Here is a 23,298-nt window from a genome sequence, read left to right as displayed (position 1 = left end):
GCCTGTGAGCCACTCATATAAATCTCGCCTGATCGAGCGCTGAGCGAGCGCGTTTGAATCCAAATATCAAACCCCTCTTTCTCAGGCGCAGGAAATGGTGGGCCCTTCATTGCTTCTGGTGTGGAAGTCTATGGGGCAAGGGTCCAGGACTTGCAGAGGAGAACAATTGCCAGAAAGTGCTTGCTGTTCTCATCTGTGCCTTTTTTCTGCTCACTGGCTGATAGGAGATTGGCTGCCCCCTTTCTTGCTAGAGTGAAAAAACAACAACTTGAGAGAAAACATGACGTTGTGAGGCTCACTTAGAGGGAGACTAGCCAAATAGCCCTGCTTTTTTCTGAAAGACGCTTCAGAAATTGTTCAAAATGTCTCCTGGCCACTCAGGCTCGTTGGTCTAGGGGTATGATTCTCGCTTTGGGTGCGAGAGGTCCCGGGTTCAAATCCCGGACGAGCCCATGCTGTGGACATTTTCAGGATGCTTGTAATATAGGAGCATTTCTTCTTTTCAATGCTATAAGACGCTGTGTATGTCGAGAAAGTTCCTTACCCTGCACGCTATTTTCCACTTGTGGCGTGATAAAGGAGTGCAGGACTTCTTTGCAACTGCTTTTCTGGGCCAGACCAGCATGGTAGGAACATTACATGCATAGTGTTTTTCTAGTGTAATTTCAGGATATGGTTTCAAAATCGCCTCTTGGAATAAAAGTGGTCCTCATTCCTGTCTTCCAAAGAAATAGAGACCGGGTAAGGAGAGCCCAACTTTGAGCTACAAGGACATTGGCCCTTAGTCTGTGCATTCCAGCCCAATACATGCCAACAAGATTCCTGAGTTAGTGTCTGTTTCTGTAGTGTAGTGGTTATCACGTTCACCTTACACGCGAAAGGTCCCTGGTTCGAGACCGGGCAGAAACAGCGGTTTGCTGTTTTTAACAGTGTTTGCCTTTACTGGCTGACTTTATAGGAAAGCTGAGATAATAGAGGCTGTCTATCCCTCACCAACCTGACGTAGTGTGCTCCAGGGATCTCAGTGACAGCTCGAAAAGAGAAGTGACGATAGCTTGCGCCATTCGCTTGCTCGCCCTTTGCTCTGAAGGGTGGGCCTACTTCATGAAAGCAAGGAATGAGAGCAGAAATGCTTTTCTTGTCCTCACCACAAGCAGACACTTAGAGAAAACAAACTGTCTGAAGGACAGAGGCTTTTTAATTTCTTGTTTGATGACGGCCATGGAAAAGACAGCAATCATATTGCAGAAGAGAGCAACATGTGCAGTTGCTTGCTTTGGGTGAAGCATTCACCGACTAGCTGCCACTAACCCCTGGAGCCGTGTCAGAGGTGACTCTTGCGTGGCTCGTTGGTCTAGGGGTATGATTCTCGCTTAGGGTGCGAGAGGTCCCGGGTTCAAATCCCGGACGAGCCCTTTTTAGAGCTAAACATACAAATCGTACTAAAAATGCACTATGCCTGACTATTTCTAGTAATACTCGGTTGATTTTTTGCTTAACATATTCCTAACCTCAGTAGAAAAATGGATCACCGTGCTTTTTCTGCCTACCTGCTTAGTCTCAGTGTGTCCCAGGTGATGCTTTCCCAAGCTGTACTCGCAGACATTTAGGCATCAGATATTTGTCTGTCGATGCCTGCACAAGTAAATTTTGAATACGTCTAATTGCAAGCATGTTGGATGATATCTCTGAGGTTTTCACACTTGTTCTGCACATTCTGAGCCGCTGCTGATACAGCAGAATAGAAGTAGGATGAAGCCTTGAGAGGAACTTTGCTTTAACAGTAGCAAGCAGCAAGGTCGTTTCTGTAGTGTAGTGGTCATCACGTTCGCCTAACACGCGAAAGGTCCCCAGTTCGAGACCGGGCAGAAACACTGAGCATTGGCTGCTTTTATGTGCACACTCTAAAACCTTATTATCTGAATGCAAGTTTAAGAAGAGGTGGTCTTTAAACACAGTGAGCCGTGGGAAACTTTCTTTACCTTTGCAAGACGAAACAAAGTTATCTGCATCCATCATCTGGGGGTCGTTCTTGTGCCTATTTTTATTTTGTTTAAGCTATGTTGTACTGTTGGGGCCTTTACACCTGTGACATTGCTGTGAAGGTTGTAAGTGGAAACATTGGCAGGTGCAGATAGAAGAGTTAGACCTAAGCCCCCCTCATGAGCCGTCAGGATGGCCGAGTGGTCTAAGGCGCCAGACTCAAGAGAGCTTGATCTTCAGTGTAGCTGAGCCTTCTGGTCTCCTCATGGAGGCGTGGGTTCAAATCCCACTTCTGACAGGTCCCTTTTACACCCGTAAATCTTCCTGTTTTTTGCAGTGCGTTCCCGGCAAACACCACAATCTTTGCAGGAACCTGTAGCATGTGAAGAGAAATCCACCAACAATCAGACTGGGCCCTCAATCACAATTCCATGGATTTCTGGAAATGACACCTCAGGCACACCTTCCATTAAATTTGCACTCCATCACAGTAACTGCCATGCTGGGTTTCTAACTAAGCAGTTGATCCCATCATTTGTTGTGAGGCTCTCCTGCCACCTTTTGGGCAGAGAAGGCACTGTCCCTGCAAAAACACAGGCAGACATGTTCAACAGGGCTTCCTGGTTATGTGGGAGGAGCAGAATGCCATTGGTCCCCCCTTGCAAATTCTAATTTACATAAGGAAGACAGAGAGGTAGCTGGGAGTAGGCACTGCACACGGGCATGGCACTCTCTCTTATGATTTGCAGCCAATTCTAGATTGAGGCAGGAAGAAAGGAGGTGACTCGCCCAACAATGGCTATACTGAGAAGTCAGCCACTCTGGGTCTCCCAGGTGAGTGTTTCAGGCCTGTGAGCCACTCATATAAATCTCGCCTGATCGAGCGCTGAGCGAGCGCGTTTGAATCCAAATATCAAACCCCTCTTTCTCAGGCGCAGGAAATGGTGGGCCCTTCCTTGCTTCTGGTGTGGAAGTCTATGGGGCAAGGGTCCAGGACTTGCAGAGGAGAACAATTGCCAGAAAGTGCTTGCTGTTCTCATCTGTGCCTTTTTTCTGCTCACTGGCTGATAGGAGATCGGCTGCCCCCTTTCTTGCTAGAGTGAAAAAACAACAACTTGAGAGAAAACATGACGTTGTGAGGCTCACTTAGAGGGAGACTAGCCAAATAGCCCTGCTTTTTTCTGAAAGACGCTTCAGAAATTGTTCAAAATGTCTCCTGGCCACTCAGGCTCGTTGGTCTAGGGGTATGATTCTCGCTTTGGGTGCGAGAGGTCCCGGGTTCAAATCCCGGACGAGCCTATGCTGTGGACATTTTCAGGATGCTTGTAATATAGGAGCATTTCTTCTTTTCAATGCTATAAGACGCTGTGTATGTCGAGAAAGTTCCTTACCCTGCACGCTATTTTCCACTTGTGGCGTGATAAAGGAGTGCAGGACTTCTTTGCAACTGCTTTTCTGGGCCAGACCAGCATGGTAGGAACATTACATGCATAGTGTTTTTCTAGTGTAATTTCAGGATATGGTTTCAAAATCGCCTCTTGGAATAAAAGTGGTCCTCATTCCTGTCTTCCAAAGAAATAGAGACCGGGTAAGGAGAGCCCAACTTTGAGCTACAAGGACATTGGCCCTTAGTCTGTGCATTCCAGCCCAATACATGCCAACAAGATTCCTGAGTTAGTGTCTGTTTCTGTAGTGTAGTGGTTATCACGTTCGCCTTACACGCGAAAGGTCCCTGGTTCGAGACCGGGCAGAAACAGCGGTTTGCTGTTTTTAACAGTGTTTGCCTTTACTGGCTGACTTTATAGGAAAGCTGAGATAATAGAGGCTGTCTATCCCTCACCAACCTGACGTAGTGTGCTCCAGGGATCTCAGTGACAGTTCGAAAAGAGAAGTGACGATAGCTTGCGCCATTCGCTTGCTCGCCCTTTGCTCTGAAGGGTGGGCCTACTTCATGAAAGCAAGGAATGAGAGCAGAAATGCTTTTCTTGTCCTCACCACAAGCAGACACTTAGAGAAAACAAACTGTCTGAAGGACAGAGGCTTTTTAATTTCTTGTTTGATGACGGCCATGGAAAAGACAGCAATCATATTGCAGAAGAGAGCAACATGTGCAGTTGCTTGCTTTGGGTGAAGCATTCACCGACTAGCTGCCACTAACCCCTGGAGCCGTGTCAGAGGTGACTCTTGCGTGGCTCGTTGGTCTAGGGTTATGATTCTCGCTTAGGGTGCGAGAGGTCCCGGGTTCAAATCCCGGACGAGCCCTTTTTAGAGCTAAACATACAAATCGTACTAAAAATGCACTATGCCTGACTATTTCTAGTAATACTCGGTTGATTTTTTGCTTAACATATTCCTAACCTCAGTAGAAAAATGGATCACCGTGCTTTTTCTGCCTACCTGCTTAGTCTCAGTGTGTCCCAGGTGATGCTTTCCCAAGCTGTACTCGCAGACATTTAGGCATCAGATATTTGTCTGTCGATGCCTGCACAAGTAAATTTTGAATACGTCTAATTGCAAGCATGTTGGATGATATCTCTGAGGTTTTCACACTTGTTCTGCACATTCTGAGCCGCTGCTGATACAGCAGAATAGAAGTAGGATGAAGCCTTGAGAGGAACTTTGCTTTAACAGTAGCAAGCAGCAAGGTCGTTTCTGTAGTGTAGTGGTCATCACGTTCGCCTAACACGCGAAAGGTCCCCAGTTCGAGACCGGGCAGAAACACTGAGCGTTGGCTGCTTTTATGTGCACACTCTAAAACCTTATTATCTGAATGCAAGTTTAAGAAGAGGTGGTCTTTGAACACAGTGAGCCGTGGGAAACTTTCTTTACCTTTGCAAGACAAACAAAGTTATCTGCATCCATCATCTGAGGGTCGTTCTTGTGCCTATTTTTATTTTGTTTAAGCTATGTTGTACTGTTGGGGCCTTTACACCTGTGACATTGCTGTGAAGGTTGTAAGTGGAAACATTGGCAGGTGCAGATAGAAGAGTTAGACCTAAGCCCCCCTCATGAGCCGTCAGGATGGCCGAGTGGTCTAAGGCGCCAGACTCAAGAGAGCTTGATCTTCAGTGTAGCTGAGCCTTCTGGACTCCTCATGGAGGCGTGGGTTCAAATCCCACTTCTGACAGGTCCCTTTTACACCCGTAAATCTTCCTGTTTTTTGCAGTGCGTTCCCGGCAAACACCACAATCTTTGCAGGAACCTGTAGCCTGTGAAGAGAAATCCACCAACAATCAGGCTGGGCCCTCAATCACAATTCCATGGATTTCTGGAAATGACACCTCAGGCACACCTTCCATTAAATTTGCACTCCATCACAGTAACTGCCATGCTGGGTTTCTAACTAAGCAGTTGATCCCATCATTTGTTGTGAGGCTCTCCTGCCACCTTTTGGGCAGAGAAGGCACTGTCCCTGCAAAAACACAGGCAGACATGTTCAACAGGGCTTCCTGGTTATGTGGGAGGAGCAGAATGCCATTGGTCCCCCCTTGCAAATTCTAATTTACATAAGGAAGACAGAGAGGTAGCTGGGAGTAGGCACTGCACACGGGCATTGCACTCTCTCTTATGATTTGCAGCCAATTCTAGATTGAGGCAGGAGGAAAGGAGGTGACTCACCCAACAATGGCTATACTGAGAAGTCAGCCACTCTGGGTCTCCCAGGTGAGTGTTTCAGGCCTGTGAGCCACTCATATAAATCTCGCCTGATCGAGCGCTGAGCGAGCGCGTTTGAATCCAAATATCAAACCCCTCTTTCTCAGGCGCAGGAAATGGTGGGCCCTTCATTGCTTCTGGTGTGGAAGTCTATGGGGCAAGGGTCCAGGACTTGCAGAGGAGAACAATTGCCAGAAAGTGCTTGCTGTTCTCATCTGTGCCTTTTTTCTGCTCACTGGCTGATAGGAGATTGGCTGCCCCCTTTCTTGCTAGAGTGAAAAAACAACAACTTGAGAGAAAACATGACGTTGTGAGGCTCACTTAGAGGGAGACTAGCCAAATAGCCCTGCTTTTTTCTGAAAGACGCTTCAGAAATTGTTCAAAATGTCTCCTGGCCACTCAGGCTCGTTGGTCTAGGGGTATGATTCTCGCTTTGGGTGCGAGAGGTCCCGGGTTCAAATCCCGGACGAGCCCATGCTGTGGACATTTTCAGGATGCTTGTAATATAGGAGCATTTCTTCTTTTCAATGCTATAAGACGCTGTGTATGTCGAGAAAGTTCCTTACCCTGCACGCTATTTTCCACTTGTGGCGTGATAAAGGAGTGCAGGACTTCTTTGCAACTGCTTTTCTGGGCCAGACAAGCATGGTAGGAACATTACATGCATAGTGTTTTTCTAGTGTAATTTCAGGATATGGTTTCAAAATCGCCTCTTGGAATAAAAGTGGTCCTCATTCCTGTCTTCCAAAGAAATAGAGACCGGGTAAGGAGAGCCCAACTTTGAGCTACAAGGACATTGGCCCTTAGTCTGTGCATTCCAGCCCAATACATGCCAACAAGATTCCTGAGTTAGTGTCTGTTTCTGTAGTGTAGTGGTTATCACGTTCGCCTGACACGCGAAAGGTCCCTGGTTCGAGACCGGGCAGAAACAGCGGTTTGCTGTTTTTAACAGTGTTTGCCTTTACTGGCTGACTTTATAGGAAAGCTGAGATAATAGAGGCTGTCTATCCCTCACCAACCTGACGTAGTGTGCTCCAGGGATCTCAGTGACAGCTCGAAAAGAGAAGTGACGATAGCTTGCGCCATTCGCTTGCTCGCCCTTTGCTCTGAAGGGTGGGCCTACTTCATGAAAGCAAGGAATGAGAGCAGAAATGCTTTTCTTGTCCTCACCACAAGCAGACACTTAGAGAAAACAAACTGTCTGAAGGACAGAGGCTTTTTAATTTCTTGTTTGATGATGGCCATGGAAAAGACAGCAATCATATTGCAGAAGAGAGCAACATGGGCAGTTGCTTGCTTTGGGTGAAGCATTCACCGACTAGCTGCCACTAACCCCTGGAGCCGTGTCAGAGTTGACTCTTGCGTGGCTCGTTGGTCTAGGGTTATGATTCTCGCTTAGGGTGCGAGAGGTCCCGGGTTCAAATCCCGGACGAGCCCTTTTTAGAGCTAAACATACAAATCGTACTAAAAATGCACTATGCCTGACTATTTCTAGTAATACTCGGTTGATTTTTTGCTTAACATATTCCTAACCTCAGTAGAAAAATGGATCACCGTGCTTTTTCTGCCTACCTGCTTAGTCTCAGTGTGTCCCAAGTGATGCTTTCCCAAGCTGTACTCGCAGACATTTAGGCATCAGATATTTGTCTGTCGATGCCTGCACAAGTAAATTTTGAATACGTCTAATTGCAAGCATGTTGGATGATATTTCTGAGGTTTTCACACTTGTTCTGCACATTCTGAGCCGCTGCTGATACAGCAGAATAGAAGTAGGATAAAGCCTTGAGAGGAACTTTGCTTTAACAGTAGCAAGCAGCAAGGTCGTTTCTGTAGTGTAGTGGTCATCACGTTCGCCTAACACGCGAAAGGTCCCCAGTTCGAGACCGGGCAGAAACACTGAGCATTGGCTGCTTTTATGTGCACACTCTAAAACCTTATTATCTGAATGCAAGTTTAAGAAGAGGTGGTCTTTAAACACAGTGAGCCGTGGGAAACTTTCTTTACCTTTGCAAGACGAAACAAAGTTATCTGCATCCATCATCTGGGGGTCGTTCTTGTGCCTATTTTTATTTTGTTTAAGCTATGTTGTATTGTTGGGGCCTTTACACCTGTGACATTGCTGTGAAGGTTGTAAGTGGAAACATTGGCAGGTGCAGATAGAAGAGTTAGACCTAAGCCCCCCTCATGAGCCGTCAGGATGGCCGAGTGGTCTAAGGCGCCAGACTCAAGAGAGCTTGATCTTCAGTGTAGCTGAGCCTTCTGGTCTCCTCATGGAGGCGTGGGTTCAAATCCCACTTCTGACAGGTCCCTTTTACACCCGTAAATCTTCCTGTTTTTTCAGTGCGTTCCCGGCAAACACCACAATCTTTGCAGGAACCTGTAGCATGTGAAGAGAAATCCACCAACAATCAGGCTGGACCCTCAATCACAATTCCATGGATTTCTGGAAATGACACCTCAGGCACACCTTCCATTAAATTTGCACTCCATCACAGTAACTGCCATGCTGGGTTTCTAACTAAGCAGTTGATCCCATCATTTGTTGTGAGGCTCTCCTGCCACCTTTTGGGCAGAGAAGGCACTGTCCCTGCAAAAACACAGGCAGACATGTTCAACAGGGCTTCCTGGTTATGTGGGAGGAGCAGAATGCCATTGGTCCCCCCTTGCAAATTCTAATTTACATAAGGAAGACAGAGAGGTAGCTGGGAGTAGGCACTGCACACGGGCATGGCACTCTCTCTTATGATTTGCAGCCAATTCTAGATTGAGGCAGGAAGAAAGGAGGTGACTCGCCCAACAATGGCTATACTGAGAAGTCAGCCACTCTGGGTCTCCCAGGTGAGTGTTTCAGGCCTGTGAGCCACTCATATAAATCTCGCCTGATCGAGCGCTGAGCGAGCGCGTTTGAATCCAAATATCAAACCCCTCTTTCTCAGGCGCAGGAAATGGTGGGCCCTTCCTTGCTTCTGGTGTGGAAGTCTATGGGGCAAGGGTCCAGGACTTGCAGAGGAGAACAATTGCCAGAAAGTGCTTGCTGTTCTCATCTGTGCCTTTTTTCTGCTCACTGGCTGATAGGAGATTGGCTGCCCCCTTTCTTGCTAGAGTGAAAAAACAACAACTTGAGAGAAAACATGACGTTGTGAGGCTCACTTAGAGGGAGACTAGCCAAATAGCCCTGCTTTTTTCTGAAAGACGCTTCAGAAATTGTTCAAAATGTCTCCTGGCCACTCAGGCTCGTTGGTCTAGGGGTATGATTCTCGCTTTGGGTGCGAGAGGTCCCGGGTTCAAATCCCGGACGAGCCCATGCTGTGGACATTTTCAGGATGCTTGTAATATAGGAGCATTTCTTCTTTTCAATGCTATAAGACGCTGTGTATGTAGAGAAAGTTCCTTACCCTGCACGCTATTTTCCACTTGTGGCGTGATAAAGGAGTGCAGGACTTCTTTGCAACTGCTTTTCTGGGCCAGACCAGCATGGTAGGAACATTACATGCATAGTGTTTTTCTAGTGTAATTTCAGGATATGGTTTCAAAATCGCCTCTTGGAATAAAAGTGGTCCTCATTCCTGTCTTCCAAAGAAATAGAGACCGGGTAAGGAGAGCCCAACTTTGAGCTACAAGGACATTGGCCCTTAGTCTGTGCATTCCAGCCCAATACATGCCAACAAGATTCCTGAGTTAGTGTCTGTTTCTGTAGTGTAGTGGTTATCACGTTCGCCTGACACGCGAAAGGTCCCTGGTTCGAGACCGGGCAGAAACAGCGGTTTGCTGTTTTTAACAGTGTTTGCCTTTACTGGCTGACTTTATAGGAAAGCTGAGATAATAGAGGCTGTCTATCCCTCACCAACCTGACGTAGTGTGCTCCAGGGATCTCAGTGACAGCTCGAAAAGAGAAGTGACGATAGCTTGCGCCATTCGCTTGCTCGCCCTTTGCTCTGAAGGGTGGGCCTACTTCATGAAAGCAAGGAATGAGAGCAGAAATGCTTTTCTTGTCCTCACCACAAGCAGACACTTAGAGAAAACAAACTGTCTGAAGGACAGAGGCTTTTTAATTTCTTGTTTGATGATGGCCATGGAAAAGACAGCAATCATATTGCAGAAGAGAGCAACATGGGCAGTTGCTTGCTTTGGGTGAAGCATTCACCGACTAGCTGCCACTAACCCCTGGAGCCGTGTCAGAGGTGACTCTTGCGTGGCTCGTTGGTCTAGGGTTATGATTCTCGCTTAGGGTGCGAGAGGTCCCGGGTTCAAATCCCGGACGAGCCCTTTTTAGAGCTAAACATACAAATCGTACTAAAAATGCACTATGCCTGACTATTTCTAGTAATACTCGGTTGATTTTTTGCTTAACATATTCCTAACCTCAGTAGAAAAATGGATCACCGTGCTTTTTCTGCCTACCTGCTTAGTCTCAGTGTGTCCCAGGTGATGCTTTCCCAAGCTGTACTCGCAGACATTTAGGCATCAGATATTTGTCTGTCGATGCCTGCACAAGTAAATTTTGAATACGTCTAATTGCAAGCATGTTGGATGATATTTCTGAGGTTTTCACACTTGTTCTGCACATTCTGAGCCGCTGCTGATACAGCAGAATAGAAGTAGGATAAAGCCTTGAGAGGAACTTTGCTTTAACAGTAGCAAGCAGCAAGGTCGTTTCTGTAGTGTAGTGGTCATCACGTTCGCCTAACACGCGAAAGGTCCCCAGTTCGAGACCGGGCAGAAACACTGAGCATTGGCTGCTTTTATGTGCACACTCTAAAACCTTATTATCTGAATGCAAGTTTAAGAAGAGGTGGTCTTTAAACACAGTGAGCCGTGGGAAACTTTCTTTACCTTTGCAAGACGAAACAAAGTTATCTGCATCCATCATCTGGGGGTCGTTCTTGTGCCTATTTTTATTTTGTTTAAGCTATGTTGTATTGTTGGGGCCTTTACACCTGTGACATTGCTGTGAAGGTTGTAAGTGGAAACATTGGCAGGTGCAGATAGAAGAGTTAGACCTAAGCCCCCCTCATGAGCCGTCAGGATGGCCGAGTGGTCTAAGGCGCCAGACTCAAGAGAGCTTGATCTTCAGTGTAGCTGAGCCTTCTGGTCTCCTCATGGAGGCGTGGGTTCAAATCCCACTTCTGACAGGTCCCTTTTACACCCGTAAATCTTCCTGTTTTTTCAGTGCGTTCCCGGCAAACACCACAATCTTTGCAGGAACCTGTAGCATGTGAAGAGAAATCCACCAACAATCAGGCTGGACCCTCAATCACAATTCCATGGATTTCTGGAAATGACACCTCAGGCACACCTTCCATTAAATTTGCACTCCATCACAGTAACTGCCATGCTGGGTTTCTAACTAAGCAGTTGATCCCATCATTTGTTGTGAGGCTCTCCTGCCACCTTTTGGGCAGAGAAGGCACTGTCCCTGCAAAAACACAGGCAGACATGTTCAACAGGGCTTCCTGGTTATGTGGGAGGAGCAGAATGCCATTGGTCCCCCCTTGCAAATTCTAATTTACATAAGGAAGACAGAGAGGTAGCTGGGAGTAGGCACTGCACACGGGCATGGCACTCTCTCTTATGATTTGCAGCCAATTCTAGATTGAGGCAGGAAGAAAGGAGGTGACTCGCCCAACAATGGCTATACTGAGAAGTCAGCCACTCTGGGTCTCCCAGGTGAGTGTTTCAGGCCTGTGAGCCACTCATATAAATCTCGCCTGATCGAGCGCTGAGCGAGCGCGTTTGAATCCAAATATCAAACCCCTCTTTCTCAGGCGCAGGAAATGGTGGGCCCTTCCTTGCTTCTGGTGTGGAAGTCTATGGGGCAAGGGTCCAGGACTTGCAGAGGAGAACAATTGCCAGAAAGTGCTTGCTGTTCTCATCTGTGCCTTTTTTCTGCTCACTGGCTGATAGGAGATTGGCTGCCCCCTTTCTTGCTAGAGTGAAAAAACAACAACTTGAGAGAAAACATGACGTTGTGAGGCTCACTTAGAGGGAGACTAGCCAAATAGCCCTGCTTTTTTCTGAAAGACGCTTCAGAAATTGTTCAAAATGTCTCCTGGCCACTCAGGCTCGTTGGTCTAGGGGTATGATTCTCGCTTTGGGTGCGAGAGGTCCCGGGTTCAAATCCCGGACGAGCCCATGCTGTGGACATTTTCAGGATGCTTGTAATATAGGAGCATTTCTTCTTTTCAATGCTATAAGACGCTGTGTATGTCGAGAAAGTTCCTTACCCTGCACGCTATTTTCCACTTGTGGCGTGATAAAGGAGTGCAGGACTTCTTTGCAACTGCTTTTCTGGGCCAGACCAGCATGGTAGGAACATTACATGCATAGTGTTTTTCTAGTGTAATTTCAGGATATGGTTTCAAAATCGCCTCTTGGAATAAAAGTGATCCTCATTCCTGTCTTCCAAAGAAATAGAGACCGGGTAAGGAGAGCCCAACTTTGAGCTACAAGGACATTGGCCCTTAGTCTGTGCATTCCAGCCCAATACATGCCAACAAGATTCCTGAGTTAGTGTCTGTTTCTGTAGTGTAGTGGTTATCACGTTCGCCTTACACGCGAAAGGTCCCTGGTTCGAGACCGGGCAGAAACAGCGGTTTGCTGTTTTTAACAGTGTTTGCCTTTACTGGCTGACTTTATAGGAAAGCTGAGATAATAGAGGCTGTCTATCCCTCACCAACCTGACGTAGTGTGCTCCAGGGATCTCAGTGACAGCTCGAAAAGAGAAGTGACGATAGCTTGCGCCATTCGCTTGCTCGCCCTTTGCTCTGAAGGGTGGGCCTACTTCATGAAAGCAAGGAATGAGAGCAGAAATGCTTTTCTTGTCCTCACCACAAGCAGACACTTAGAGAAAACAAACTGTCTGAAGGACAGAGGCTTTTTAATTTCTTGTTTGATGACGGCCATGGAAAAGACAGCAATCATATTGCAGAAGAGAGCAACATGTGCAGTTGCTTGCTTTGGGTGAAGCATTCACCGACTAGCTGCCACTAACCCCTGGAGCCGTGTCAGAGGTGACTCTTGCGTGGCTCGTTGGTCTAGGGGTATGATTCTCGCTTAGGGTGCGAGAGGTCCCGGGTTCAAATCCCGGACGAGCCCTTTTTAGAGCTAAACATACAAATCGTACTAAAAATGCACTATGCCTGACTATTTCTAGTAATACTCGGTTGATTTTTTGCTTAACATATTCCTAACCTCAGTAGAAAAATGGATCACCGTGCTTTTTCTGCCTACCTGCTTAGTCTCAGTGTGTCCCAGGTGATGCTTTCCCAAGCTGTACTCGCAGACATTTAGGCATCAGATATTTGTCTGTCGATGCCTGCACAAGTAAATTTTGAATACGTCTAATTGCAAGCATGTTGGATGATATCTCTGAGGTTTTCACACTTGTTCTGCACATTCTGAGCCGCTGCTGATACAGCAGAATAGAAGTAGGATGAAGCCTTGAGAGGAACTTTGCTTTAACAGTAGCAAGCAGCAAGGTCGTTTCTGTAGTGTAGTGGTCATCACGTTCGCCTAACACGCGAAAGGTCCCCAGTTCGAGACCGGGCAGAAACACTGAGCATTGGCTGCTTTTATGTGCACACTCTAAAACCTTATTATCTGAATGCAAGTTTAAGAAGAGGTGGTCTTTAAACACAGTGAGCCGTGGGAAACTTTCTTTACCTTTGCAAGACGAAACAAAGTTATCTGCATCCATCATCTGGGGGTCGTTCTTGTGCCTATTTTTATTTTGTTTAAGCTATGTTGTACTGTTGGGGCCTTTACACCTGTGACATTGCTGTGAAGGTTGTAAGTGGAAACATTGGCAGGTACAGATAGAAGAGTTAGACCTAAGCCCCCCTCATGAGCCGTCAGGATGGCCGAGTGGTCTAAGGCGCCAGACTCAAGAGAGCTTGATCTTCAGTGTATCTGAGCCTTCTGGTCTCCTCATGGAGGCGTGGGTTCAAATCCCACTTCTGACAGGTCCCTTTTACACCCGTAAATCTTCCTGTTTTTTGCAGTGCGTTCCCGGCAAACAACACAATCTTTGCAGGAACCTGTAGCATGTGAAGAGAAATCCACCAACAATCAGGCTGGGCCCTCAATCACAATTCCATGGATTTCTGGAAATGACACCTCAGGCACACCTTCCATTAAATTTGCACTCCATCACAGTAACTGCCATGCTGGGTTTCTAACTAAGCAGTTGATCCCATCATTTGTTGTGAGGCTCTCCTGCCACCTTTTGGGCAGAGAAGGCACTGTCCCTGCAAAAACACAGGCAGACATGTTCAACAGGGCTTCCTGGTTATGTGGGAGGAGCAGAATGCCATTGGTCCCCCCTTGCAAATTCTAATTTACATAAGGAAGACAGAGAGGTAGCTGGGAGTAGGCACTGCACACGGGCATGGCACTCTCTCTTATGATTTGCAGCCAATTCTAGATTGAGGCAGGAAGAAAGGAGGTGACTCGCCCAACAATGGCTATACTGAGAAGTCAGCCACTCTGGGTCTCCCAGGTGAGTGTTTCAGGCCTGTGAGCCACTCATATAAATCTCGCCTGATCGAGCGCTGAGCGAGCGCGTTTGAATCCAAATATCAAACCCCTCTTTCTCAGGCGCAGGAAATGGTGGGCCCTTCCTTGCTTCTGGTGTGGAAGTCTATGGGGCAAGGGTCCAGGACTTGCAGAGGAGAACAATTGCCAGAAAGTGCTTGCTGTTCTCATCTGTGCCTTTTTTCTGCTCACTGGCTGATAGGAGATTGGCTGCCCCCTTTCTTGCTAGAGTGAAAAAACAACAACTTGAGAGAAAACATGACGTTGTGAGGCTCACTTAGAGGGAGACTAGCCAAATAGCCCTGCTTTTTTCTGAAAGACGCTTCAGAAATTGTTCAAAATGTCTCCTGGCCACTCAGGCTCGTTGGTCTAGGGGTATGATTCTCGCTTTGGGTGCGAGAGGTCCCGGGTTCAAATCCCGGACGAGCCCATGCTGTGGACATTTTCAGGATGCTTGTAATATAGGAGCATTTCTTCTTTTCAATGCTATAAGACGCTGTGTATGTCGAGAAAGTTCCTTACCCTGCACGCTATTTTCCACTTGTGGCGTGATAAAGGAGTGCAGGACTTCTTTGCAACTGCTTTTCTGGGCCAGACCAGCATGGTAGGAACATTACATGCATAGTGTTTTTCTAGTGTAATTTCAGGATATGGTTTCAAAATCGCCTCTTGGAATAAAAGTGGTCCTCATTCCTGTCTTCCAAAGAAATAGAGACCGGGTAAGGAGAGCCCAACTTTGAGCTACAAGGACATTGGCCCTTAGTCTGTGCATTCCAGCCCAATACATGCCAACAAGATTCCTGAGTTAGTGTCTGTTTCTGTAGTGTAGTGGTTATCACGTTCGCCTTACACGCGAAAGGTCCCTGGTTCGAGACCGGGCAGAAACAGCGGTTTGCTGTTTTTAACAGTGTTTGCCTTTACTGGCTGACTTTATAGGAAAGCTGAGATAATAGAGGCTGTCTATCCCTCACCAACCTGACGTAGTGTGCTCCAGGGATCTCAGTGACAGCTCGAAAAGAGAAGTGACGATAGCTTGCGCCATTCGCTTGCTCGCCCTTTGCTCTGAAGGGTGGGCCTACTTCATGAAAGCAAGGAATGAGAGCAGAAATGCTTTTCTTGTCCTCACCACAAGCAGACACTTAGAGAAAACAAACTGTCTGAAGGACAGAGGCTTTTTAATTTCTTGTTTGATGACGGCCATGGAAAAGACAGCAATCATATTGCAGAAGAGAGCAACATGTGCAGTTGCTTGCTTTGGGTGAAGCATTCACCGACTAGCTGCCACTAACCCCTGGAGCTGTGTCAGAGGTGACTTTTGCGTGGCTCGTTGGTCTAGGGGTATGATTCTCGCTTAGGGTGCGAGAGTTCCCGGGTTCAAATCCCGGACGAGCCCTTTTTAGAGCTAAACATACAAATCGTACTAAAAATGCACTATGCCTGACTATTTCTAGTAATACTCGGTTGATTTTTTGCTTAACATATTCCTAACCTCAGTAGAAAAATGGATCACCGTGCTTTTTCTGCCTACCTGCTTAGTCTCAGTGTGTCCCAGGTGATGCTTTCCCAAGCTGTACTCGCAGACATTTAGGCATCAGATATTTGTCTGTCGATGCCTGCACAAGTAAATTTTGAATACGTCTAATTGCAAGCATGTTGGATGATATCTCTGAGGTTTTCACACTTGTTCTGCACATTCTGAGCCGCTGCTGATACAGCAGAATAGAAGTAGGATGAAGCCTTGAGAGGAACTTTGCTTTAACAGTAGCAAGCAGCAAGGTCGTTTCTGTAGTGTAGTGGTCATCACGTTCGCCTAACACGTGAAAGGTCCCCAGTTCGAGACCGGGCAGAAACACTGAGCGTTGGCTGCTTTTATGTGCACACTCTAAAACCTTATTATCTGAATGCAAGTTTAAGAAGAGGTGGTCTTTGAACACAGTGAGCCGTGGGAAACTTTCTTTACCTTTGCAAGACGAAACAAAGTTATCTGCATCCATCATCTGAGGGTCGTTCTTGTGCCTATTTTTATTTTGTTTAAGCTATGTTGTACTGTTGGGGCCTTTACACCTGTGACATTGCTGTGAAGGTTGTAAGTGGAAACATTGGCAGGTGCAGATAGAAGAGTTAGACCTAAGCCCCCCTCATGAGCCGTCAGGATGGCCGAGTGGTCTAAGGCGCCAGACTCAAGAGAGCTTGATCTTCAGTGTAGCTGAGCCTTCTGGACTCCTCATGGAGGCGTGGGTTCAAATCCCACTTCTGACAGGTCCCTTTTACACCCGTAAATCTTCCTGTTTTTTGCAGTGCGTTCCCGGCAAACACCACAATCTTTGCAGGAACCTGTAGCATGTGAAGAGAAATCCACCAACAATCAGGCTGGGCCCTCAATCACAATTCCATGGATTTCTGGAAATGACACCTCCGGCACACCTTCCATTAAATTTGCACTCCATCACAGTAACTGCCATGCTGGGTTTCTAACTAAGCAGTTGATCCCATCATTTGTTGTGAGGCTCTCCTGCCACCTTTTGGGCAGAGAAGGCACTGTCCCTGCAAAAACACAGGCAGACATGTTCAACAGGGCTTCCTGGTTATGTGGGAGGAGCAGAATGCCATTGGTCCCCCCTTGCAAATTCTAATTTACATAAGGAAGACAGAGAGGTAGCTGGGAGTAGGCACTGCACACGGGCATTGCACTCTCTCTTATGATTTGCAGCCAATTCTAGATTGAGGCAGGAGGAAAGGAGGTGACTCACCCAACAATGGCTATACTGAGAAGTCAGCCACTCTGGGTCTCCCAGGTGAGTGTTTCAGGCCTGTGAGCCACTCATATAAATCTCGCCTGATCGAGCGCTGAGCGAGCGCGTTTGAATCCAAATATCAAACCCCTCTTTCTCAGGCGCAGGAAATGGTGGGCCCTTCATTGCTTCTGGTGTGGAAGTCTATGGGGCAAGGGTCCAGGACTTGCAGAGGAGAACAATTGCCAGAAAGTGCTTGCTGTTCTCATCTGTGCCTTTTTTCTGCTCACTGGCTGATAGGAGATTGGCTGCCCCCTTTCTTGCTAGAGTGAAAAAACAACAACTTGAGAGAAAACATGACGTTGTGAGGCTCACTTAGAGGGAGACTAGCCAAATAGCCCTGCTTTTTTCTGAAAGACGCTTCAGAAATTGTTCAAAATGTCTCCTGGCCACTCAGGCTCGTTGGTCTAGGGGTATGATTCTCGCTTTGGGTGCGAGAGGTCCCGGGTTCAAATCCCGGACAAGCCCATGCTGTGGACATTTTCAGGATGCTTGTAATATAGGAGCATTTCTTCTTTTCAATGCTATAAGACGCTGTGTATGTCGAGAAAGTTCCTTACCCTGCACGCTATTTTCCACTTGTGGCGTGATAAAGGAGTGCAGGACTTCTTTGCAACTGCTTTTCTGGGCCAGACCAGCATGGTAGGAACATTACATGCATAGTGTTTTTCTAGTGTAATTTCAGGATATGGTTTCAAAATCGCCTCTTGGAATAAAAGTGGTCCTCATTCCTGTCTTCCAAAGAAATAGAGACCGGGTAAGGAGAGCCCAACTTTGAGCTACAAGGACATTGGCCCTTAGTCTGTGCATTCCAGCCCAATACATGCCAACAAGATTCCTGAGTTAGTGTCTGTTTCTGTAGTGTAGTGGTTATCACGTTCGCCTTAGACGCGAAAGGTCCCTGGTTCGAGACCGGGCAGAAACCGCGGTTTGCTGTTTTTAACAGTGTTTGCCTTTACTGGCTGACTTTATAGGAAAGCTGAGATAATAGAGGCTGTCTATCCCTCACCAACCTGACGTAGTGTGCTCCAGGGATCTCAGTGACAGCTCGAAAAGAGAAGTGACGATAGCTTGCGCCATTCGCTTGCTCGCCCTTTGCTCTGAAGGGTGGGCCTACTTCATGAAAGCAAGGAATGAGAGCAGAAATGCTTTTCTTGTCCTCACCACAAGCAGACACTTAGAGAAAACAAACTGTCTGAAGGACAGAGGCTTTTTAATTTCTTGTTTGATGACGGCCATGGAAAAGACAGCAATCATATTGCAGAAGAGAGCAACATGTGCAGTTGCTTGCTTTGGGTGAAGCATTCACCGACTAGCTGCCACTAACCCCTGGAGCCGTGTCAGAGGTGACTCTTGCGTGGCTCGTTGGTCTAGGGGTATGATTCTCGCTTAGGGTGCGAGAGGTCCCGGGTTCAAATCCCGTACGAGCCCTTTTTAGAGCTAAACATACAAATCGTACTAAAAATGCACTATGCCTGACTATTTCTAGTAATACTCGGTTGATTTTTTGCTTAACATATTCCTAACCTCAGTAGAAAAATGGATCACCGTGCTTTTTCTGCCTACCTGCTTAGTCTCAGTGTGTCCCAGGTGATGCTTTCCCAAGCTGTACTCGCAGACATTTAGGCATCAGATATTTGTCTGTCGATGCCTGCACAAGTAAATTTTGAATACGTCTAATTGCAAGCATGTTGGATGATATCTCTGAGGTTTTCACACTTGTTCTGCACATTCTGAGCCGCTGCTGATACAGCAGAATAGAAGTAGGATGAAGCCTTGAGAGGAACTTTGCTTTAACAGTAGCAAGCAGCAAGGTCGTTTCTGTAGTGTAGTGGTCATCACGTTCGCCTAACACGCGAAAGGTCCCCAGTTCGAGACCGGGCAGAAACACTGAGCGTTGGCTGCTTTTATGTGCACACTCTAAAACCTTATTATCTGAATGCAAGTTTAAGAAGAGGTGGTCTTTGAACACAGTGAGCCGTGGGAAACTTTCTTTACCTTTGCAAGACGAAACAAAGTTATCTGCATCCATCATCTGAGGGTCGTTCTTGTGCCTATTTTTATTTTGTTTAAGCTATGTTGTACTGTTGGGGCCTTTACACCTGTGACATTGCTGTGAAGGTTGTAAGTGGAAACATTGGCAGGTGCAGATAGAAGAGTTAGACCTAAGCCCCCCTCATGAGCCGTCAGGATGGCCGAGTGGTCTAAGGCGCCAGACTCAAGAGAGCTTGATCTTCAGTGTAGCTGAGCCTTCTGGACTCCTCATGGAGGCGTGGGTTCAAATCCCACTTCTGACAGGTCCCTTTTACACCCGTAAATCTTCCTGTTTTTTGCAGTGCGTTCCCGGCAAACACCACAATCTTTGCAGGAACCTGTAGCATGTGAAGAGAAATCCACCAACAATCAGGCTGGGCCCTCAATCACAATTCCATGGATTTCTGGAAATGACACCTCAGGCACACCTTCCATTAAATTTGCACTCCATCACAGTAACTGCCATGCTGGGTTTCTAACTAAGCAGTTGATCCCATCATTTGTTGTGAGGCTCTCCTGCCACCTTTTGGGCAGAGAAGGCACTGTCCCTGCAAAAACACAGGCAGACATGTTCAACAGGGCTTCCTGGTTATGTGGGAGGAGCAGAATGCCATTGGTCCCCCCTTGCAAATTCTAATTTACATAAGGAAGACAGAGAGGTAGCTGGGAGTAGGCACTGCACACGGGCATTGCACTCTCTCTTATGATTTGCAGCCAATTCTAGATTGAGGCAGGAGGAAAGGAGGTGACTCACCCAACAATGGCTATACTGAGAAGTCAGCCACTCTGGGTCTCCCAGGTGAGTGTTTCAGGCCTGTGAGCCACTCATATAAATCTCGCCTGATCGAGCGCTGAGCGAGCGCGTTTGAATCCAAATATCAAACCCCTCTTTCTCAGGCGCAGGAAATGGTGGGCCCTTCCTTGCTTCTGGTGTGGAAGTCTATGGGGCAAGGGTCCAGGACTTGCAGAGGAGAACAATTGCCAGAAAGTGCTTGCTGTTCTCATCTGTGCCTTTTTTCTGCTCACTGGCTGATAGGAGATTGGCTGCCCCCTTTCTTGCTAGAGTGAAAAAACAACAACTTGAGAGAAAACATGACGTTGTGAGGCTCACTTAGAGGGAGACTAGCCAAATAGCCCTGCTTTTTTCTGAAAGACGCTTCAGAAATTGTTCAAAATGTCTCCTGGCCACTCAGGCTCGTTGGTCTAGGGGTATGATTCTCGCTTTGGGTGCGAGAGGTCCCGGGTTCAAATCCCGGACGAGCCCATGCTGTGGACATTTTCAGGATGCTTGTAATATAGGAGCATTTCTTCTTTTCAATGCTATAAGACGCTGTGTATGTCGAGAAAGTTCCTTACCCTGCACGCTATTTTCCACTTGTGGCGTGATAAAGGAGTGCAGGACTTCTTTGCAACTGCTTTTCTGGGCCAGACCAGCATGGTAGGAACATTACATGCATAGTGTTTTTCTAGTGTAATTTCAGGATATGGTTTCAAAATCGCCTCTTGGAATAAAAGTGGTCCTCATTCCTGTCTTCCAAAGAAATAGAGACCGGGTAAGGAGAGCCCAACTTTGAGCTACAAGGACATTGGCCCTTAGTCTGTGCATTCCAGCCCAATACATGCCAACAAGATTCCTGAGTTAGTGTCTGTTTCTGTAGTGTAGTGGTTATCACGTTCGCCTTACACGCGAAAGGTCCCTGGTTCGAGACCAGGCAGAAACAGCGGTTTGCTGTTTTTAACAGTGTTTGCCTTTACTGGCTGACTTTATAGGAAAGCTGAGATAATAGAGGCTGTCTATCCCTCACCAACCTGACGTAGTGTGCTCCAGGGATCTCAGTGACAGCTCGAAAAGAGAAGTGACGATAGCTTGCGCCATTCGCTTGCTCGCCCTTTGCTCTGAAGGGTGGGCCTACTTCATGAAAGCAAGGAATGAGAGCAGAAATGCTTTTCTTGTCCTCACCACAAGCAGACACTTAGAGAAAACAAACTGTCTGAAGGACAGAGGCTTTTTAATTTCTTGTTTGATGACGGCCATGGAAAAGACAGCAATCATATTGCAGAAGAGAGCAACATGTGCAGTTGCTTGCTTTGGGTGAAGCATTCACCGACTAGCTGCCACTAACCCCTGGAGCTGTGTCAGAGGTGACTTTTGCGTGGCTCGTTGGTCTAGGGGTATGATTCTCGCTTAGGGTGCGAGAGGTCCCGGGTTCAAATCCCGGACGAGCCCTTTTTAGAGCTAAACATACAAATCGTACTAAAAATGCACTATGCCTGACTATTTCTAGTAATACTCGGTTGATTTTTTGCTTAACATATTCCTAACCTCAGTAGAAAAATGGATCACCGTGCTTTTTCTGCCTACCTGCTTAGTCTCAGTGTGTCCCAGGTGATGCTTTCCCAAGCTGTACTCGCAGACATTTAGGCATCAGATATTTGTCTGTCGATGCCTGCACAAGTAAATTTTGAATACGTCTAATTGCAAGCATGTTGGATGATATCTCTGAGGTTTTCACACTTGTTCTGCACATTCTGAGCCGCTGCTGATACAGCAGAATAGAAGTAGGATGAAGCCTTGAGAGGAACTTTGCTTTAACAGTATCAAGCAGCAAGGTCGTTTCTGTAGTGTAGTGGTCATCACGTTCGCCTAACACGTGAAAGGTCCCCAGTTCGAGACCGGGCAGAAACACTGAGCGTTGGCTGCTTTTATGTGCACACTCTAAAACCTTATTATCTGAATGCAAGTTTAAGAAGAGGTGGTCTTTGAACACAGTGAGCCGTGGGAAACTTTCTTTACCTTTGCAAGACGAAACAAAGTTATCTGCATCCATCATCTGAGGGTCGTTCTTGTGCCTATTTTTATTTTGTTTAAGCTATGTTGTACTGTTGGGGCCTTTACACCTGTGACATTGCTGTGAAGGTTGTAAGTGGAAACATTGGCAGGTGCAGATAGAAGAGTTAGACCTAAGCCCCCCTCATGAGCCGTCAGGATGGCCGAGTGGTCTAAGGCGCCAGACTCAAGAGAGCTTGATCTTCAGTGTAGCTGAGCCTTCTGGACTCCTCATGGAGGCGTGGGTTCAAATCCCACTTCTGACAGGTCCCTTTTACACCCGTAAATCTTCCTGTTTTTTGCAGTGCGTTCCCGGCAAACACCACAATCTTTGCAGGAACCTGTAGCATGTGAAGAGAAATCCACCAACAATCAGGCTGGGCCCTCAATCACAATTCCATGGATTTCTGGAAATGACACCTCAGGCACACCTTCCATTAAATTTGCACTCCATCAAAGTAACTGCCATGCTGGGTTTCTAACTAAGCAGTTGATCCCATCATTTGTTGTGAGGCTCTCCTGCCACCTTTTGGGCAGAGAAGGCACTGTCCCTGCAAAAACACAGGCAGACATGTTCAACAGGGCTTCCTGGTTATGTGGGAGGAGCAGAATGCCATTGGTCCCCCCTTGCAAATTCTAATTTACATAAGGAAGACAGAGAGGTAGCTGGGAGTAGGCACTGCACACGGGCATTGCACTCTCTCTTATGATTTGCAGCCAATTCTAGATTGAGGCAGGAGGAAAGGAGGTGACTCGCCCAACAATGGCTATACTGAGAAGTCAGCCACTCTGGGTCTCCCAGGTGAGTGTTTCAGGCCTGTGAGCCACTCATATAAATCTCGCCTGATCGAGCGCTGAGCGAGCGCGTTTGAATCCAAATATCAAACCCCTCTTTCTCAGGCGCAGGAAATGGTGGGCCCTTCATTGCTTCTGGTGTGGAAGTCTATGGGGCAAGGGTCCAGGACTTGCAGAGGAGAACAATTGCCAGAAAGTGCTTGCTGTTCTCATCTGTGCCTTTTTTCTGCTCACTGGCTGATAGGAGATTGGCTGCCCCCTTTCTTGCTAGAGTGAAAAAACAACAACTTGAGAGAAAACATGACGTTGTGAGGCTCACTTAGAGGGAGACTAGCCAAATAGCCCTGCTTTTTTCTGAAAGACGCTTCAGAAATTGTTCAAAATGTCTCCTGGCCACTCAGGCTCGTTGGTCTAGGGGTATGATTCTCGCTTTGGGTGCGAGAGGTCCCGGGTTCAAATCCCGGACGAGCCCATGCTGTGGACATTTTCAGGATGCTTGTAATATAGGAGCATTTCTTCTTTTCAATGCTATAAGACGCTGTGTATGTCGAGAAAGTTCCTTACCCTGCACGCTATTTTCCACTTGTGGCGTGATAAAGGAGTGCAGGACTTCTTTGCAACTGCTTTTCTGGGCCAGACCAGCATGGTAGGAACATTACATGCATAGTGTTTTTCTAGTGT

General features: G+C 47.0%; 41 non-coding genes across 41 annotated transcripts; all 41 read left to right on the top strand.

Moving 5' to 3' along the window:
• The first annotated feature begins 380 nt into the window (after positions 1-380).
• On the top strand, positions 381-452 carry TRNAP-UGG (transfer RNA proline (anticodon UGG)). Its single transcript has one exon. It is a non-coding gene; the product is annotated as a tRNA-Pro (tRNA).
• A 384-nt stretch (positions 453-836) lies between these two features.
• On the top strand, positions 837-909 carry TRNAV-UAC (transfer RNA valine (anticodon UAC)). The gene has a single exon. It is a non-coding gene; the product is annotated as a tRNA-Val (tRNA).
• Positions 910-1,343: 434 nt separating this feature from the next.
• Positions 1,344-1,415, top strand: TRNAP-AGG (transfer RNA proline (anticodon AGG)). The gene has a single exon. It is a non-coding gene; the product is annotated as a tRNA-Pro (tRNA).
• Positions 1,416-1,801: 386 nt separating this feature from the next.
• Positions 1,802-1,874, top strand: TRNAV-AAC (transfer RNA valine (anticodon AAC)). Its single transcript has one exon. It is a non-coding gene; the product is annotated as a tRNA-Val (tRNA).
• Positions 1,875-2,169: 295 nt separating this feature from the next.
• TRNAL-CAA (transfer RNA leucine (anticodon CAA)) lies at positions 2,170-2,281 on the top strand. The gene is made up of 2 exons: positions 2,170-2,207; positions 2,236-2,281. It is a non-coding gene; the product is annotated as a tRNA-Leu (tRNA).
• A 929-nt stretch (positions 2,282-3,210) lies between these two features.
• On the top strand, positions 3,211-3,282 carry TRNAP-UGG (transfer RNA proline (anticodon UGG)). The gene has a single exon. It is a non-coding gene; the product is annotated as a tRNA-Pro (tRNA).
• A 384-nt stretch (positions 3,283-3,666) lies between these two features.
• Positions 3,667-3,739, top strand: TRNAV-UAC (transfer RNA valine (anticodon UAC)). Its single transcript has one exon. It is a non-coding gene; the product is annotated as a tRNA-Val (tRNA).
• A 434-nt stretch (positions 3,740-4,173) lies between these two features.
• On the top strand, positions 4,174-4,245 carry TRNAP-AGG (transfer RNA proline (anticodon AGG)). The gene has a single exon. It is a non-coding gene; the product is annotated as a tRNA-Pro (tRNA).
• Positions 4,246-4,631: 386 nt separating this feature from the next.
• On the top strand, positions 4,632-4,704 carry TRNAV-AAC (transfer RNA valine (anticodon AAC)). The gene has a single exon. It is a non-coding gene; the product is annotated as a tRNA-Val (tRNA).
• Positions 4,705-4,998: 294 nt separating this feature from the next.
• TRNAL-CAA (transfer RNA leucine (anticodon CAA)) lies at positions 4,999-5,110 on the top strand. Its single transcript has 2 exons — positions 4,999-5,036; positions 5,065-5,110. It is a non-coding gene; the product is annotated as a tRNA-Leu (tRNA).
• Positions 5,111-6,039: 929 nt separating this feature from the next.
• Positions 6,040-6,111, top strand: TRNAP-UGG (transfer RNA proline (anticodon UGG)). The gene has a single exon. It is a non-coding gene; the product is annotated as a tRNA-Pro (tRNA).
• Positions 6,112-6,495: 384 nt separating this feature from the next.
• On the top strand, positions 6,496-6,568 carry TRNAV-GAC (transfer RNA valine (anticodon GAC)). Its single transcript has one exon. It is a non-coding gene; the product is annotated as a tRNA-Val (tRNA).
• A 434-nt stretch (positions 6,569-7,002) lies between these two features.
• TRNAP-AGG (transfer RNA proline (anticodon AGG)) lies at positions 7,003-7,074 on the top strand. Its single transcript has one exon. It is a non-coding gene; the product is annotated as a tRNA-Pro (tRNA).
• A 386-nt stretch (positions 7,075-7,460) lies between these two features.
• On the top strand, positions 7,461-7,533 carry TRNAV-AAC (transfer RNA valine (anticodon AAC)). Its single transcript has one exon. It is a non-coding gene; the product is annotated as a tRNA-Val (tRNA).
• Positions 7,534-7,828: 295 nt separating this feature from the next.
• TRNAL-CAA (transfer RNA leucine (anticodon CAA)) lies at positions 7,829-7,940 on the top strand. Its single transcript has 2 exons — positions 7,829-7,866; positions 7,895-7,940. It is a non-coding gene; the product is annotated as a tRNA-Leu (tRNA).
• Positions 7,941-8,868: 928 nt separating this feature from the next.
• TRNAP-UGG (transfer RNA proline (anticodon UGG)) lies at positions 8,869-8,940 on the top strand. Its single transcript has one exon. It is a non-coding gene; the product is annotated as a tRNA-Pro (tRNA).
• A 384-nt stretch (positions 8,941-9,324) lies between these two features.
• On the top strand, positions 9,325-9,397 carry TRNAV-GAC (transfer RNA valine (anticodon GAC)). The gene has a single exon. It is a non-coding gene; the product is annotated as a tRNA-Val (tRNA).
• Positions 9,398-9,831: 434 nt separating this feature from the next.
• TRNAP-AGG (transfer RNA proline (anticodon AGG)) lies at positions 9,832-9,903 on the top strand. Its single transcript has one exon. It is a non-coding gene; the product is annotated as a tRNA-Pro (tRNA).
• A 386-nt stretch (positions 9,904-10,289) lies between these two features.
• Positions 10,290-10,362, top strand: TRNAV-AAC (transfer RNA valine (anticodon AAC)). The gene has a single exon. It is a non-coding gene; the product is annotated as a tRNA-Val (tRNA).
• A 295-nt stretch (positions 10,363-10,657) lies between these two features.
• TRNAL-CAA (transfer RNA leucine (anticodon CAA)) lies at positions 10,658-10,769 on the top strand. Its single transcript has 2 exons — positions 10,658-10,695; positions 10,724-10,769. It is a non-coding gene; the product is annotated as a tRNA-Leu (tRNA).
• Positions 10,770-11,697: 928 nt separating this feature from the next.
• Positions 11,698-11,769, top strand: TRNAP-UGG (transfer RNA proline (anticodon UGG)). Its single transcript has one exon. It is a non-coding gene; the product is annotated as a tRNA-Pro (tRNA).
• A 384-nt stretch (positions 11,770-12,153) lies between these two features.
• On the top strand, positions 12,154-12,226 carry TRNAV-UAC (transfer RNA valine (anticodon UAC)). The gene has a single exon. It is a non-coding gene; the product is annotated as a tRNA-Val (tRNA).
• A 434-nt stretch (positions 12,227-12,660) lies between these two features.
• Positions 12,661-12,732, top strand: TRNAP-AGG (transfer RNA proline (anticodon AGG)). Its single transcript has one exon. It is a non-coding gene; the product is annotated as a tRNA-Pro (tRNA).
• A 386-nt stretch (positions 12,733-13,118) lies between these two features.
• On the top strand, positions 13,119-13,191 carry TRNAV-AAC (transfer RNA valine (anticodon AAC)). Its single transcript has one exon. It is a non-coding gene; the product is annotated as a tRNA-Val (tRNA).
• Positions 13,192-13,486: 295 nt separating this feature from the next.
• On the top strand, positions 13,487-13,598 carry TRNAL-CAA (transfer RNA leucine (anticodon CAA)). The gene is made up of 2 exons: positions 13,487-13,524; positions 13,553-13,598. It is a non-coding gene; the product is annotated as a tRNA-Leu (tRNA).
• Positions 13,599-14,527: 929 nt separating this feature from the next.
• TRNAP-UGG (transfer RNA proline (anticodon UGG)) lies at positions 14,528-14,599 on the top strand. The gene has a single exon. It is a non-coding gene; the product is annotated as a tRNA-Pro (tRNA).
• Positions 14,600-14,983: 384 nt separating this feature from the next.
• Positions 14,984-15,056, top strand: TRNAV-UAC (transfer RNA valine (anticodon UAC)). Its single transcript has one exon. It is a non-coding gene; the product is annotated as a tRNA-Val (tRNA).
• Positions 15,057-15,490: 434 nt separating this feature from the next.
• TRNAP-AGG (transfer RNA proline (anticodon AGG)) lies at positions 15,491-15,562 on the top strand. The gene has a single exon. It is a non-coding gene; the product is annotated as a tRNA-Pro (tRNA).
• A 386-nt stretch (positions 15,563-15,948) lies between these two features.
• Positions 15,949-16,021, top strand: TRNAV-AAC (transfer RNA valine (anticodon AAC)). The gene has a single exon. It is a non-coding gene; the product is annotated as a tRNA-Val (tRNA).
• Positions 16,022-16,316: 295 nt separating this feature from the next.
• Positions 16,317-16,428, top strand: TRNAL-CAA (transfer RNA leucine (anticodon CAA)). Its single transcript has 2 exons — positions 16,317-16,354; positions 16,383-16,428. It is a non-coding gene; the product is annotated as a tRNA-Leu (tRNA).
• Positions 16,429-17,357: 929 nt separating this feature from the next.
• TRNAP-UGG (transfer RNA proline (anticodon UGG)) lies at positions 17,358-17,429 on the top strand. Its single transcript has one exon. It is a non-coding gene; the product is annotated as a tRNA-Pro (tRNA).
• Positions 17,430-17,813: 384 nt separating this feature from the next.
• On the top strand, positions 17,814-17,886 carry TRNAL-UAG (transfer RNA leucine (anticodon UAG)). The gene has a single exon. It is a non-coding gene; the product is annotated as a tRNA-Leu (tRNA).
• Positions 17,887-18,320: 434 nt separating this feature from the next.
• On the top strand, positions 18,321-18,392 carry TRNAP-AGG (transfer RNA proline (anticodon AGG)). Its single transcript has one exon. It is a non-coding gene; the product is annotated as a tRNA-Pro (tRNA).
• A 386-nt stretch (positions 18,393-18,778) lies between these two features.
• Positions 18,779-18,851, top strand: TRNAV-AAC (transfer RNA valine (anticodon AAC)). The gene has a single exon. It is a non-coding gene; the product is annotated as a tRNA-Val (tRNA).
• Positions 18,852-19,146: 295 nt separating this feature from the next.
• TRNAL-CAA (transfer RNA leucine (anticodon CAA)) lies at positions 19,147-19,258 on the top strand. Its single transcript has 2 exons — positions 19,147-19,184; positions 19,213-19,258. It is a non-coding gene; the product is annotated as a tRNA-Leu (tRNA).
• Positions 19,259-20,187: 929 nt separating this feature from the next.
• TRNAP-UGG (transfer RNA proline (anticodon UGG)) lies at positions 20,188-20,259 on the top strand. The gene has a single exon. It is a non-coding gene; the product is annotated as a tRNA-Pro (tRNA).
• A 384-nt stretch (positions 20,260-20,643) lies between these two features.
• TRNAV-UAC (transfer RNA valine (anticodon UAC)) lies at positions 20,644-20,716 on the top strand. Its single transcript has one exon. It is a non-coding gene; the product is annotated as a tRNA-Val (tRNA).
• Positions 20,717-21,150: 434 nt separating this feature from the next.
• TRNAP-AGG (transfer RNA proline (anticodon AGG)) lies at positions 21,151-21,222 on the top strand. Its single transcript has one exon. It is a non-coding gene; the product is annotated as a tRNA-Pro (tRNA).
• Positions 21,223-21,608: 386 nt separating this feature from the next.
• Positions 21,609-21,681, top strand: TRNAV-AAC (transfer RNA valine (anticodon AAC)). The gene has a single exon. It is a non-coding gene; the product is annotated as a tRNA-Val (tRNA).
• A 295-nt stretch (positions 21,682-21,976) lies between these two features.
• On the top strand, positions 21,977-22,088 carry TRNAL-CAA (transfer RNA leucine (anticodon CAA)). The gene is made up of 2 exons: positions 21,977-22,014; positions 22,043-22,088. It is a non-coding gene; the product is annotated as a tRNA-Leu (tRNA).
• A 929-nt stretch (positions 22,089-23,017) lies between these two features.
• Positions 23,018-23,089, top strand: TRNAP-UGG (transfer RNA proline (anticodon UGG)). Its single transcript has one exon. It is a non-coding gene; the product is annotated as a tRNA-Pro (tRNA).
• The last annotated feature ends 209 nt before the right edge of the window (positions 23,090-23,298 follow it).

The sequence above is a fragment of the Lissotriton helveticus genome, chromosome 10 (genome assembly GCF_964261635.1).
Source record: "Lissotriton helveticus chromosome 10, aLisHel1.1, whole genome shotgun sequence".
Lineage (NCBI taxonomy): Eukaryota > Metazoa > Chordata > Amphibia > Caudata > Salamandridae > Lissotriton > Lissotriton helveticus.
The sequence above is the reverse complement of the archived record's forward strand: the minus strand, read 5'-3'. Positions and strand labels throughout refer to the sequence as shown.